This window comes from Capsicum annuum, chromosome 12 (assembly GCF_002878395.1).
Source record: "Capsicum annuum cultivar UCD-10X-F1 chromosome 12, UCD10Xv1.1, whole genome shotgun sequence".
NCBI classification, from domain to species: Eukaryota; Viridiplantae; Streptophyta; class Magnoliopsida; order Solanales; family Solanaceae; genus Capsicum; species Capsicum annuum.
In genome coordinates this window covers 212,941,084-212,953,000 of record NC_061122.1, presented here as the reverse complement: position 1 = coordinate 212,953,000, position 11,917 = coordinate 212,941,084, and the positions used below count along the sequence as shown (strand labels likewise).

The 11,917-nt window shown below is 33.5% G+C and overlaps 1 long non-coding RNA gene across 1 annotated transcript; it reads right to left on the bottom strand.

Annotated features, from left to right (window-relative positions):
• Positions 1–236: 236 nt before the first annotated feature.
• On the bottom strand, positions 237–9,970 carry LOC124889373. Its single transcript, XR_007048319.1, has 3 exons — positions 9,323–9,970; positions 877–1,947; positions 237–783 (listed from the first exon to the last, which is right to left on the bottom strand). It is a non-coding gene; the product is annotated as an uncharacterized LOC124889373 (long non-coding RNA).
• Positions 9,971–11,917: the final 1,947 nt, after the last annotated feature.

The window sequence follows — 11,917 nt, the reverse complement described above, 5'->3', positions numbered from 1 at the left end:
GTAAAAGGTTGGTCATGAAGAGCCTCAACATTAGGCGGACCTTGCCTAACTGATCTTCTTATGGTTGTTGTTCCGTCCAATTCCTTCTTTATTAACTCCACCGTTGGTTCTGCTATATTATCAACATGACCTAGAGTAATATAAGAAGTCATCACCGACTTCTCCTCAGTAGGCACGATCCATAGATGCACAACCTATAAAAAAGAAAAAAAGACAGATGCATTTAAACCATATAATATAATAATTTTCACAGTTGCGCTACATTTAAAAAAAAAGACCCATCCATTGCATAGTTTCCAGTATATGGTTAAAATCCGTTTGAGCCTGGTTCAGAGAAACAGAGCAACACATGGATAATCTGATGCAAAATATCAATCGTCTGTTGCAACAGTTGCACAAGACGGGTAATCTATTATACAACAGATGATATGTACGTCGCAACAAATGAACAACATGTCATCAGATTAAACATCAGTTGCATAAGTCGGGTTCAGAGAACCAAAGCAACAGATGGGTAATCTGATGCAAGATATACCCTGTCACAATAGTTGTCCCATCTGGTGCATCAGATATAACATCTGTTGTACCAGATATAACATCTGTTCAATATCTTTCTTATCTTTGAGTAGAATTATTTTACTTGAAGAAGACGTACTGCATCATCCAGAGGGTTAAAGAGATCAGCCTCCTTAATATTGGTATTGCTTTTTGCAGCCAACCAACCTCATCTGGATAATCCATTAACTGCTTTCGGAGGGGAAGAATGGCTTCAAATGTCCAAGCCTAAAAAATGTAAACAAGAAGTAAGCAAAAAAAATCATAATAACTATATTCAATATAAATTAATGGATGAGTAAAATTAGTGATTAATTTTACCATGAAAGCCCAAGGAAAGCCATATAATGTGGTCGTCCCTGAGGATAGCTTTGTCAGTAAATATTGGAAAGTCAAGTAGAAGTTGTCATCTCCCCAGGGATAATTGTTGAATTTATCAAAATACTCAGCACGCGCCAACAAATCATCTTCTATGACCTTGTTGATGTCTCTTGCCAATATAACCGAATAGGCAAACCAAACTAAGCACAATTACTCCTTGTACTGTTCCGATATGGTTTTAGCCTCGAGATCTATCAACAAATCCGATGCTTTGTAGTCACGTCGAGCAATGTCAAACAACCCATCTATTTTTTCCTTGCATTTTCTTGCCTTGGATCTTTTGCGGGGTGGTGGTCCTTCTGGACAATGGCATCTCAAGCCTGTCACTATGGAAAACTCTTGCAAGCCAAAACAAATAGGCATGCCACAGTAATTGATCTAGATTTCATCTATCTTCTTTTTGCCCCCTTCCTCCGGATCTTTATCATCTCCCGCGTACTTGATCCTGCGCTTGAGAAGACCATATACCATCGTCATAGGAAAATAGGTACGGGCAGAGGGGTTCTCAGGCAGCTCAAGAAAGCGTCCAAAGCAGCTTCTTAAAAAGTCCGCCTATGTTTTAGTTCTTCATAATTTTCATAAGATGTTCAAAATTTTTCAAAATCTGACCTTTAAGTACAATTTGACCAGTTAGTTGTTTTCCTTCTGGGTCATTTATTGGCATCGGAACTTGAAACCTGTCAATACTAAAAGTTTTGATAGGATCATGCAGGGATGTCGATATTAACTCACACCTCATCAGTGATCCATTATCATCATGTTGATGATCATCCTCTTTCTCTTTCTCACTCTCCAATTCCTCCTCTTTCTCACTTTCATTTTCTTCATCACCATCTACGAACCCTAGTCCACCTCCCTTAATGTTGTTTTTACATCTCTCCTCATCTTCACTTTTCCCTGACTGAGATTGTTCAAGAAGCTCCTCCGAATCCCTCTGTACTGTACCCTTTTTTTTAGTGGTCAGACGTTGATCCACTTTCACTTTCTTTTCTTTTGGGAAACGTCTTTTACCTATAGACAAAGAAAAACAAAAATTACATTACAATTGATGTATGCATAGATTTTCAAAAATACATTACAAATACCACGAATATCGACACACCAACAGCCACTACCACAAACACCACCAACCAATGCCAACAAACAAATAAACACCACAATACCGACACCACCGACAGCCACCACAAACACCACCAACCAATGTCACTACCAGTGCCACCACGACAACAACAAACACCACCACTACCACCAACACCATCCAACAATACCACGACAGTCAACATAACACTATGATGGAAATTAGGGATTTCTCAAGTTCTTCCTACGATTTTATCATCAAAACTCAAAATTGTAAACCCATTCTAGAAGATAATACAACTAAAAGTTTTATTTTTCATCATTAACTTAAAAGCCCTTATTTTTTACAAAAAAAATAACAAATATAAAGCTCTTCTCGAACTCTGTTTCCTACGAATACAAAGAAAACGACTGATGCAAGCAAGAATGAAGTCAAAAATAACACCTATATGGTCAAAAATCAGAAGAAAAATGATATGTTGTGAAGGGTTGAGCAAATTTGTTGAGTAGTTGTTGTCTATACTGTATTGTTGAGAATGAGAGAGAAAGAGGGAGACCTCAGATTTGAAATGATGAAACGTTTTGTATTGGTTGATTTGTATTTTGGAAAAAAATGACAAGTAGTTTTGAAAATGTTAATTTGGTCCGAATTGATCTTAATTATTTTTAAAATCATAAAATATATGCGTAATTTTTAACTCTCTCATCATGCAATTGCCAAAAGGGTAATTCAATTGAAATTGTATAAAAACAATTGAAGTTGTAGTTGACCGAGTACTCTAGGAGGTGACCCTATAAAAACTCACCCCTGGTCCTAGATTAATCAATTTAGGTACTATTAGTCTAACATATAAACTTAATTGAACTTAACATATGAGTGATTGATCGACGACTCTTGTCGGGAGGAACGCAGTACCATCTCATCATATAATTGACAAAAAACTCAATTGAAGTTGTAGTTGATGCTATGATAACTTACTCCTAGTCCCAAATTATACAATTAGGGTATTAGTACCCTATTCCTAGATTAATCAATTAAGGTATTAGTCTAACATATAAGGTAGTAAGAATTGGTTCAACTCAGAGTTATCGATCGACGACTCTAGTCAGGAGGAACGCAATACCGTATCATCATACAATTGCCAAAAGGCTCAATTGAAGTTGTAGTAAATCCTATGAGAACTTACCCCTAGTCCCAGATTATTCAATTAAGGTATTAGTACCCTAGTCCTAGATTAATCAATTAAGGTATTAGTCTAACATATAAGGTAGTAAGAATTGGCTCGGCTTAGAGTGATCGATCGATGACTCTATTTGGGAGGAACGCAGTACCGTCTCATCATGTAATTGCCAAAAGACTCAATTAAAGTTGTATTTGACCCTATGAGAACTCACATTCAATTAAGGTATTAGTCTAACATATGAACTCAATTGAAATTATATATAAATAAATTTTCAACCTATTGCAATAGATGTCTTTTCTGTTGGATCAAATCAAATAGATTAGGTAATCTGTTGCAACATATTGCGCATCTGTTGTAAACTATCAAACAGATTAAGTCATTTGTTGCGATAGATCACGAATCTGTTGTAAACTATCAAACAGATTAAGTTATCTGTTGCACTTATATGTTTTTAGATCCTTTTTTTATAAAGCAATTTAGGTATTTCCTGTCCGAGATAAAATAGTTAAAATACTAAGGTGGTAAAAAATATTACTCGGTACTACTTGGATAACTCAAAAATCTCCTGAGTGAGTAGTCTTATCTGATTTTTTCAATGTCACCGTCTCCTCGTGCCCCTCAAAAGTTATTAATGAATATTTAAAAAAAACCCATAAAGTAGTCTAGACTCAACTCATCACTCTTCTTTATTCTTTATTCTCAATTATCTTAGTTGTTTCCTTTTTTTCCTCTCTTTTCTCTCTTCTTTCAGATAAGGATCCTTTAGGATCTCAACCAATCAATATATTTTCTCGACTAAATTGGATGTTCTTATCTATTTACTTTTTTGACATTGCAGGTATGGTTCATTGTTGCTCTTTTCATCTCGTCTTCTTCTTTTTATGTCATTTAAATTAGATATTTACATCTGTTGCTATTAATGATTTACCCATTACCAGTTTCCTATTTATTAAAAAAATTGAAGGAAATATGACTTTTAAGTTTTGAATGAACGAACCATTTTTTTTACTAAAATATGCGAAAAAAGTCATCTGTTGGGAGAACTTAAAAGGCCTTGTTATCAGTATAGTTTTTTTTATGTCTTTTGTTTAGTACTTTGGTGTTATTGTTGGGGGGGGGTTGTGCTGGAACATGTGATGTTTTTGTTGTGGATGGTGTTGGAACATATGGTGTTGTTTTGTTTATTTCTTTGTTGTTGATGTTAGTAGTGGTGGTGTTGCAACAGTTTCCTCAACTGTTGCAACTGATGAATCAACCGTTGAAACTAACGGAGCAATTGTTTGAAGAAATCAAACCAGTAGCAAGGATGGTTTGATTTATTCCAACAGATGACCCATCTGTTGCAACATGTCATCTATCCTTTGCAAACGATGCCTCATCGGTTGAATCGGTGGATAATCTGTTGCATTATATTGGTCATTTGTTGATTCACTCAATTTTGTGTTACCCTTTTGTAATATTCGTTTGGTTCTTATTTTGTTTGACATCAAATGTATTTCTCTTGTTTGCAGACAAAAGGAAGTGAAATTGGATCCATTTTTGCCCGACTAGCATTAAAGGCTAAAGTAAAGATGAGTTTAGAGGAATAAGCTTCTTGCAGATGGAACCACTTCATATGTGGGAGGTATGTATTACTGATCAACCTATCATGAAAACACACATCCAGTATAATAATTTTATGAATGTTAGTTCTTTACCTATTAGACATTAATCCTTCAAACAAGAAATGGCATTTTACAGTTAAGATTGTTAGGTTCGAACTGGTAAGGCTGAGGGACCAAGACAGTGGTTTCAATACCCCGTTACAATTTAATGACGATTCATGCTCATATTTTCTATCAAGTTTGGGGAAGGTTTCAAGTTTTTGGCGTTATTATAAATATTCAATAGTGATTGAACCGATTTTAATGGCGCAATGGACTTGTTTAAAGGCCTTCGAAGCTCGCACTACAACAAATAATGATGGATCTAATAGAAATTTCCCTGGTCCAAATTTATATGGATTGGTTGTTGGAGGAGACTATTATACAGCAGAAGGTGTTTGAGAGAAAACCCTGTGCAGGAAGAGAGAGGTTGAGAAGGTCATATATCATCTCAGTCTTTGTTTAAGAAGATGCACAGGATCGGAAGAAAAGTGTAGCAAAATTAGCTTATGAAATTGACATGAAAAATGAGAAAACTGGATGAGATGCGAATGTGAAAGTGTATCCAAAAATGAAAATCCATCAATCGTTAAAGAAAAATAAGAATGGTCAAGAGGAATTGAGCTGGTCATTGAGGCCACACTCGCTAGTTGCATTCTCGAGCAAAGTGTGTAGCTCCAGTTCTATTGACCATTCTTTTTTTTTTTCATCGACTGGCGGATTTTTATATTTTGATACACTTCCACATTTGAAGCTCATCCAGTTTTTTCGCTTCTCATGTGAATTTCATTGGCCAATTTCACTACACTTTCCTTCCTATCCTATGTTTCCTCTTAAACAAGGTCTGAAATGATATATGGGTTTCTCCACTTCCCCCTTCGTGCATAGGTATTCTCCCAGCATCTTCTGCTGTAAAAAAGTCTCCTCCACCAATCCATCCATATAAATTTGGATCAGGGAAATTTCTATTAGTTCTATTGTTGTTTGTTGCATTGCAAGGCTTCAGAGGCCTTTCAAGAAGTCTATTGTGCCATTAAAACCGGTCCAATCACTATTGGATATTTACACTGCCGCCAAAAATTTAAACTCTTCCCCAAACTTGACACAAAAACATATGCATGAATCATCATTAAATTATAACGGGGTATCAACACCATCGTCTTGGAACCCTTCGGCCTTATCAGTTTGCACCTATCAAACTAAAATGTACAATGCAGGATCTTGTTTTAAGGATCAATGTCTAATTGGTAAAAAACTGCATTTGCAAAATCATTGCACTTTATGTGTGTCTTCACGGTATCTAGATCAATAATATACATAACTCGCACTCATGAAAATGGGATTCATTGCTCGCATCTTATTCTTCCTACTCCATCAGGACATGTCAGGCAGTGTTGTTTATTCATCTGCACGAATGCGATGACTACTATTAAAATGGAGGTGTGAAGAATCGTGACTTTTTATCTTAACATATTCAAAATAGTTGATGAATCGAAATCTCCATCTGTTGCAACTGACGAATCAGCTGTTGGAAGAAATCAAAACATCTTCTCCAACATATGGTCCATCTGTTGCAACAGATAATCTATATGTTGCAACAGATGGTAAATCTGTTACTATAGAGCAGACTTTTTTTCTTTTTATTCATCTGCATGCATGTGATTACTTGCTAAAAATTATGTTTCAATTTAGTTTTCCTATTTATAAAATCAAGAGAATTTTATTATATTTTTCCAAGACTACCCCCTTATTAAATTACTACATAAAGTATATTATTCATATTTATGCTTTCAAATCATAATTAATAAGGCTAATTTGGTAAAATAATCATCTAATTTATATTTTTATTAGTTGGTGTGCCAAACCATAGGGCCCAACTAATAAGCAACGGAGGGACTATTAAAAAGAGGTGAAGACCTTTTATCTAACACATTCAAAACAGCTAATGAAGCGAATACTCCATCTATTGAAACTGAAACTGATGAATCGGCTTTTAGAAGATATCATAACATTTCCTCCAACTTATACTGTCTATCTGTTGCAACAGATAATACATAAGTTGCATCAGATGTCTTATCTGTTGCATATACAAACCATCTATTGCAACAGATGGTAAATCTATTTTAATAGCAGTCTGTTGCACATTCAATCCATCTGTTGCAACAGATGCTAAATTTATTAAAAATACTGGACGATCTGTTGCAACAACTCAATAATAACGGCTTTTATCGAGTCTCAAACCGCTATAAAAAGGTGAGAAGTAATTAGTGTAAAAGAAAAAGTCATGACTTTTCATAGAAAACAAAATGCCACCAGTTTGAATGTAATTAATACAATGGAGCTGAACAGTCCTGCCTTTTGGCTTGACATGTCCAGATTATAGGTCCCTCCTTAATCTTCATTCAACTCTATTTATTTCTTGTATTTTTTCCTTTCATGTGACATCTTCAATCACTTCTCTTCAAAAAGCATATTCCTTTCTAGTTGAGGTAAGTTTTTTTCTGGTGTAAATTTACCAGTTGGTCGTATACATTGCATTATATTTTGAACTTTTTTCTTTATATTTGTCAATTCATGCATGTTCTAGATATGGCTGATCTTTTTTCGGACATTGTTATTCTACGTGACATAGTGCAGGAACTTCAAAGGCAGGTTAATGACTTGCAGAGCGAGTTGGTCGCTGTGAGAGCGACGATGTTCAGAGAGATGCAGAGGCTGATGAGAACCCTGCTGCTGTGAGTTGATTGGACAGCTGTCATTAATGATGATGATGATAATAATAATAATTAGAATGTGTTTTTTCTTTTAGCGTATGTATTTTAATTATTCTATATCAGATCTATACCTAATGTATTTTATTTTTCATTTAATGAAAAATTACTTTTAGTCAGACTTTAGCGTTTTAATTCTTATTCAATTTTCATTCTGTCTATTTCTTCTAATCTAATACATGTTAACATGTCGACGATTGGAGGCAATGTTGAATCCAGTAGCACTAGCAATTTTGGCTTTTGAGTTCTTTCAACAGATGGACCATATGTTGGAACCGATTGGTTATCTGTTGGGTTTCAACAGATTATCCATCTGTTTCAACAGATTTGTCATCTGTTGGAGGAAAGCATTCCAATTGTTTGTGCAACTGTTGACAATATGGTCTGCTGTATTATTTAGTTTATGTTTTGACTCTTTTTATTGATTCATAAGTTATTTTTATTTTTTAAAATAAATTTATTTAATTTTTAGTGTAGGATGTTAGATGAAAAATTTGCAAACTCAAATTTTTAGAAAATTCCAAACGAATGTCATCTGAGTTAAGAAAGATTGATATTACACAACTAGTGATATAGGAAGACATTGTTAAAGACAAAATTCCATCAATTCATGTGTTATATTTTTTGAATTATCCTTAACTACTGCTATTCTATTCATTTTTCCTCAATATTTTGGTCCTTTCTTTACGTTATTATTTTCTTTCTAACAGGTAGTATAGGTGATTATGATTGCATTAATATAGATATGGCTCCAAAAATTTCACTGCACCGTACTTTCACCATTTAGAAGCAACGCTATGAAATTTTAACAATTACAAATTAAAGTGAGAATACTTATCACATGACAATAGTTAGATGATAAATGTGAATGCAAAAATATATCTTGAAAATTCGTTACACTAAAAATTTATAAATTTATTTTAAAAAATAATACTTCCTCCATTTCATTTTACTTGTTATTTTTCATTAATTAAGACAAGAAATTTTTTTTTCCTTTTTTACCCTTAGTATTAATTATTTTATCTCCAAATTAAAATGTAAATATTATTTAATAAAGGTACTATGGTAAAATAGTCATGTTATTAATTATTTTTTTAATTAATGTGCAATGTTAAATTGGAACGAGTAAAATAAAACGGAGGGAGTATATTGTTATTCCTATTTTGCCTCATTAAAAAATAATTTTACTATTTTGTAAAAAAATAAAGAGGTTAGGGTGTAAATTATAAAAAAAAATAGAATAAGATATAAGTTAAAACAAGAAGACACCTTGGGGTGTAAAATGCAAAAACCCAAGAGGTTAGGATATAAATTATAAAAATAAATAGTATAGGGTGCAAGTTTAAGAAAGGAATACGGGTAAAATGCAAGGACCCTTCCTACTTCAAAGCAACCCACATACCAACATACCGTCCAAAGTTAAAATTTTCTAACAATTCACACATAATCGAGCAAACTCTCAATTTTGACCGATTATAACATCATTACCACACAACAATACAACCAGACCAATCCATGCTCATGATAATTTGTAAGATTCCATATTTATCAATTCACACATAATCGAGCAAACTCTCAATTTTGACTGATTATATCATCATTACCACACAACAATACAACCAGACCAATCCATGCTCATGATAATTTGTAAGATTCCATATTTATGACATTCAAATGCAAGGAAAGGAATGTAACAGAGACAAACGTTCACCTATTTTCGAGCAGCGACACCGGGACGACGAGCTTTTAATAGAAGGAAATTTCACCACCTCGAGTTGATTCTAACCAACAGAATTTGAACAACAATGTTGAATTCCGATATTTCGTCGGTCTTCGAAAATTTTGGTTTCGTGAGGTTTAAAGACAAGCACCTTTAGAACCCCCAATTTTTCCCCAAAAATCCTCCCTCTTCACCCCTTCTCCCTGGCCTCTATTTATAGGGAAGATTGGGGGGGAATAGCTAGGGTTTTCAAATTCCGGATTTGAAATCTTTTATAAAGAAAAAAAAAGAGATTTTTGAGATCCTCCATCTGACAATACACCAACTGGACTTTGCATCAATTTGGTAGTTAAATCAGAACGGGCAGATGAAAAAGAGGACAAAAGAGACCAAAACGAGCTGTTGGTTGTGTTGGTCAAAGAAAAATAATTTTTTGCCCAAATTAGTGAATCCCAAGCTGAAAAAATGAAAGCTTTCTGAACTTCGGCCGATTTGAGATTTTGCTATTGATTTGTTAAACGTCGTTTTGGTTCTGTGAACGTTATTGTTGGGATGGGTTTTCGCCGTTGTTTTTCTGTCACAGCGTTAAAGCTGTTCTTGTCGGTTGTTACATTGTTGAGGCTGATTATTGAAAAAAGAAAGGCACACATGGGCCGGGTCAGCCATTTGGGCTGTTGGGTTGAGTGGTTTGGTGTTGGGCTGATGAAGGGTGTGGTAATGGGCTGTTGTTGGGCTGGTTGTTGTTGGGCCTAAGCAGGTCAATTGGACTATTGTTCAACGGTGCAAAAATCGAACCGACCGATAAATCGAACCGATAAAAATGTTATTGATTTATTGTTATTATATTATTGGGTTAATGGTTTGTTAATGGTTTTATAAAAAAAAATATTGGGTTATTCGTTCGGTTCGATTTTTTCTTATTGGGTTCTTGGGTAAACCGACAACCCAATAAAAATATATATATATATATATATATATATATATATATATATATAAAAGACTTATTATATATTTCTGTTAATTTCTCTTTAATTTCTACCAATTAACAAACCTATTATTTTAATTATACAAACTCTCTATTTCTCCTAACAACATTTAGTTCAAACTTGAAGATTCTTGCAAAATTAAAACATATTATGTAGGATTTTTGGTTGCAACTAAGATTCGATTTTTTTTATGTTAGTTACTACTATTTCTATTTTATGAGTATTTTTTTATCGGTTAAACCGAAATCGAACCGTTAAAAACTAAAAATTGATAAATCAAAAATCGATAAAAAATATCTTATTGGTTTGGTTATTGTTTAGCATATTTAAAAACCAAAAATTGATAAACCGAACCGATATTATATAAAACCGAATCAACCGATGCACACCCCTACTGTTGTTTGTTGATGTTATAATATTGTTATTTTTGGTTATTTTTAATTTATCCAATTTAATTTAAATTTAGCCAAATTAAAAAATTAATCTGTCAATTGTGTCACAATTATAATCTAATTAATTTTTATGGCCAAATTTAATTAATTGACTAAATTGAATTAAAATTCAAACTAAATTTATAATTATTTTAATCCCGTGTTTCTTGATTTAATAAGATCAAATAAATATTTTATTTTATTTTTATCTTATTTTATGTTCAAATTAAATCATTTTGAGGCTAAATTACATTTAAATTAAAATTTTAACCGTTTGAATCAATTTTTGAGATAACCATTGATTGAAATTCGATTTTTCATCAAATAGTTATTTAAATAAAAAATTATATAATTTTGTATAAGCGAATAAGAAATATATAATCATTACTAAAATTGACAAAATCACCCAGATAAATACTTTAAAAAACTTTTATTGAAATAAAATAAATATTATAATTTTATTTAAGATCAAAGAAACTCGGATTCAAACTTAGTCGTGAAGGGTAAAAATTAGGTTTCAATAACTGCTCCCTCCCTTTGGGTAGAGTGGATGTAAGTAACCCTGGGCAAAAGGAGTTTGACGTTCCTAATTTTTTCCGACCACAAGTTTATTTCTAAAAGAGGTTAGTTTTTGCACTAGTTTCGTGGAGTTATGGACGGACCTCGGTATTGGATTTCTTACATATCTCAGGTTACATGAGAATTTAGGCCACTTGTAGTTCATAAAGCTTGAATTTAAGCATGATTTTCAAAGAATTCACAAGCTAACCCAATTTTAAATTTTAGTGAAAATCGAAAAGCTGGGGGATAAGTAAATTGAGGGGAGATTGGAATGCAGTCGAGTTTGCCACATATAGCTACACCTACATATGCCTAAGACTCGGGGAATCAGACTGCTTGTAGTCCCGACTCGATCGATAGAGAAGATTGTCTTTTATTGTGGATGATCTTTGGCTTGGGATGAGTGACAAGCTGATTGAGTTGCCGAAAAGAGGGTTGTAACCACTTAACATGAGTGTGCAACTTTTCACATCCATAGGTAAGATTTTTACTCGGTATAATTTCCAAACTCTGAGTCTGTTGTCACTCAAATTTGAAGAAAAGGAAAGGTTACCCTCGGTATAAGTTTAGAAGTACTCCGAAAGTAAAATTGAAACAAAAATCCCAAA